The sequence below is a fragment of the Oxyura jamaicensis genome, chromosome 2 (genome assembly GCF_011077185.1).
Source record: "Oxyura jamaicensis isolate SHBP4307 breed ruddy duck chromosome 2, BPBGC_Ojam_1.0, whole genome shotgun sequence".
NCBI classification, from domain to species: domain Eukaryota; kingdom Metazoa; phylum Chordata; class Aves; order Anseriformes; family Anatidae; genus Oxyura; species Oxyura jamaicensis.
Genome location: NC_048894.1, coordinates 134,208,929 through 134,212,273, shown reverse-complemented (window position 1 = coordinate 134,212,273; position 3,345 = coordinate 134,208,929).

Below are 3,345 nucleotides of genomic sequence, written 5' to 3'. Positions count from 1 at the left end.
AAAATAAAACTACTAAAATTTTCCTTTACTTTTTCAATTTTCTTATCATGCGAATGAAGTAGGATTTCTGTCCAACACATGAAGAGCCTGAAGAGCTGCATTTTATATGAGCCTGGGAAATAAAGAGGGAAAAATGTATTTCTTCTCCAGCTGAATATAGTATTTCATACAAAGACATCTACCTAGTCCCTAAACTGCTCCTTTTCTCTTTGCTCTGTTGTACAGATACTTACACCAATCTTTACTACCTTTTCTCCTGCTTGATCTTATGCTGTGATTTTAAAGAAGCAGTTCATGCCCACAAGACATATAAAAATGAGTTTAAAAAATGTAGCTGTGTGTATGTCCTACGCAAGAAACTTGTTATGTGCCTAGACACTCAATGCTACTTAAATATATCAGGCTAGTGACATGTCTCCTTCCTTTATGAAATAGATGAAATGTGCATTCTTTTATTCTTTCTCTCTCTCTCTTTTTCTCTCTCTCTCTTTTTTTTTTTTTTTAAAAAGTCCTTGTGATCTGTACCCTTTCTTCACAGAACCCAAGTTACTCATGGCTTTTACCAACTGCTTATGCATTTATGACTGTCAATAAGGTCTTGGTGTTTCACCATTTTCCAGACTACAGGATATATGGAAGTTGGCTGCCATTTTCCCTCTTTGGGGTAATAGGAGATGCTTCTGGCAGTCTTCATCCACACCTACACTCCTCTTTCGGTGTAATATCCTTTCAACAGCATGCAGGCTTCAGACTAGTCTTGGCAAAGCTTTTTGCTGAGAACAGGCTAAACCACAATACCAAATGAGAAAAAGAGCATGGCAATACATTTTTCAAGATTGATTTTGAGGGTCTGGGCTAGCTTATGACTTCATTGTCATTATTTCAACTTCACACACCCCTGCAAGGTAGGATGTACAATATTGTTCCTATTCTAAAGATGGAAAAACAATTAGTTGATTTAATTTAATCCTAAAGAAGAATGATTCAACACTTGAGCTTCAAACCAGAACTTCATTATTCCTAGCTTTACAATGAGTCTATAGCTGCAGCTCAAATAACATATATTTCCCTATAGTATCCTTATGCAGAGAATAAAAGATGATCACAAAAAAATAGTTCATGACCTGAAAACCAGAGGTTTGTAGATAAAATCTGCAAAATATAGGATTTTTTATTATTTTTTTTTTTTTATTTTTTCCAAAACAATAGTCTTAATTTACTCTAAATTCTGCTAAAAATAAATAAACAATTAAAAGACAGGGGAAAAACATCTTTCAGTAGGGCACATTCTGAAATAGAAGAGATATAATAGGTGTAAGAAAGCAGAAGAATGGGATAAACCACAGGAGAGAATGAAGACACATATGTGAATTGGTATCTATTGTAAGATAAAGTGATCCATGAGCACGGGCTGTGTGTGCTTTTTAGAAATAAAGATACCAGAATCCAGAGGTCAGGGTGGATGACTCAGGAATACAAAGGGTCACCCTAGACACAAAGGGGTGTGTGTAAGAAAGAAGATGGTTGGCATCAAGCAGTATCTGGGATGAAGTTAAGACAGCGTAACACAAAGGAACAGTGAAAGAAGAGACTGTGAAAAGAGTACCGACTATGCTAAAATAAATATTTCTTTTTTAGATGCTGGGGAGCGATATGGTCATGTAATCTGCATATTGCCATAACAGTTGCTATAGCGAGTGTAATGTACTGTATTTTTTTTTACCACCAGGGAGACTGTTGCAGCAGACACAGAGCTACATTAGGAAGTTGTGCTTAACAAGTCATGTGTGATTTTACTGTCAAACTGCAAAGTGCTGTTCTCCTATGGAAGAAGGCTGCGAGTACTTTCTAGGAGTTGATAAACACCACATGATGCAGCTTTCTGGGAAAAACAGAAACCTTTGAAGCATTTCCAGCAAAACCCTTAGAGAGGGGAGCATATTTTCAGATGCATGATTCTAGGTTAAACAGCTATGTCCCCCACTTGTTTACAAAGCAGCTCGACAGCTGTTGTGAGCCGCTGGCCCCCTTTGGACAGACAGGATGCATTTGGATCTGTCACACGGAGCCACCATGCGCCTCTGCCGCATTACTCTACAAAGATCTCATCTGAGATCTGCTACCGGCAAGACTGAAAGCCTCACCGGCTTTAAGAGCAGCAGATGACTCGTTTCATCCCTGCTTTAGCTTCCTTGTTGTTTTTAACTCTCGAGTCAGGGAAACATTTTGAGGGGGGAGATTTATCCTGGGAAAGCTGCACCTTGCTTTATACATGAAAAATAAATTAGAAGAATAACCAGCTGTAGCAGGTTGTTAGCAGAATTGAAATGAAGAGAAGAAAAGCCTGCAGTCTGAGCAAGGAAATGCAGTGTCCAGTCTGAAAATAAAGTTTCATTAAAAGAGCAGAATAAATATTGATTTTGCATCCATATTCAATATTTGGGAAATCAGGCTGAGAGGATGCACCTCCCGAGCCATGGTCCCAACCCAGAAAGCATGGCTGAACCAACCCCAAAACAGAGCATCTTGTAAACTCCAGTGAGATGGTCCCACGTGGGGAAGGGAGGGTGAGACATCTCTGTGTAACCTCATACTTAAGATGAAGCCACATGCCTGAGTAGGCCCCATTTCGGGGACCGTTACAGGCTTGGAGTGGGATAACCTGGTCTGGCTGGGAGGCAGGGGCAAGGGGTGTCCGTCTGTCTGCTGGTGGTGGGGGGGTGGGAAGACAGGACAGGCTGCACCTTGGAGAAGCATGGAAAAGAGCAGCTTTCTACTGAATGAGGAGCGCAGCTGGTCACAAAACCTGTGTCTGATTGCTGTATCTGGTCTCCAGAGGTCGGACTTCCCCAGCATATGTGTGGGATGTGCGGCACACATGGGACCAGATGGGATTTCCCTGGTTTAGTGCAGGATCTCCTCTTGATGCTGCGGAGCAAGAGGCAAACAGGACAAGAGCAGTGAAGGGCCAAAGCCACCAGCCTCACACCAGCCTGCTCAGCAGCACATGGATTCTCTGCTGGATTTTTCCTGCTAAATAGTTTTTTCTTCTAACCAAAACAAAGGCAAACGAATGATTTGATAAATCTCTCTCGGCAAGAGCTGCATGTCCACCAGGGAGGGTGACAGGGGTCCCCTCCGCCTCCAAAGCCCACACATCACAGGCAGCTGGTCCCTTGCAGCCAGCAACAATATTGTTTCCTTTGCCCTTCTTATAGCAAGTGGTCATAGCAAAAAATTATGGCTGATGGCATGTGACTGGCCTACATCACATTTTGACATTAGCTTTTAGCTACTGTCTTTCTTTCTTTCTTTCTTTCTTTCTTTCTTTCTTTCTTTCTTTCT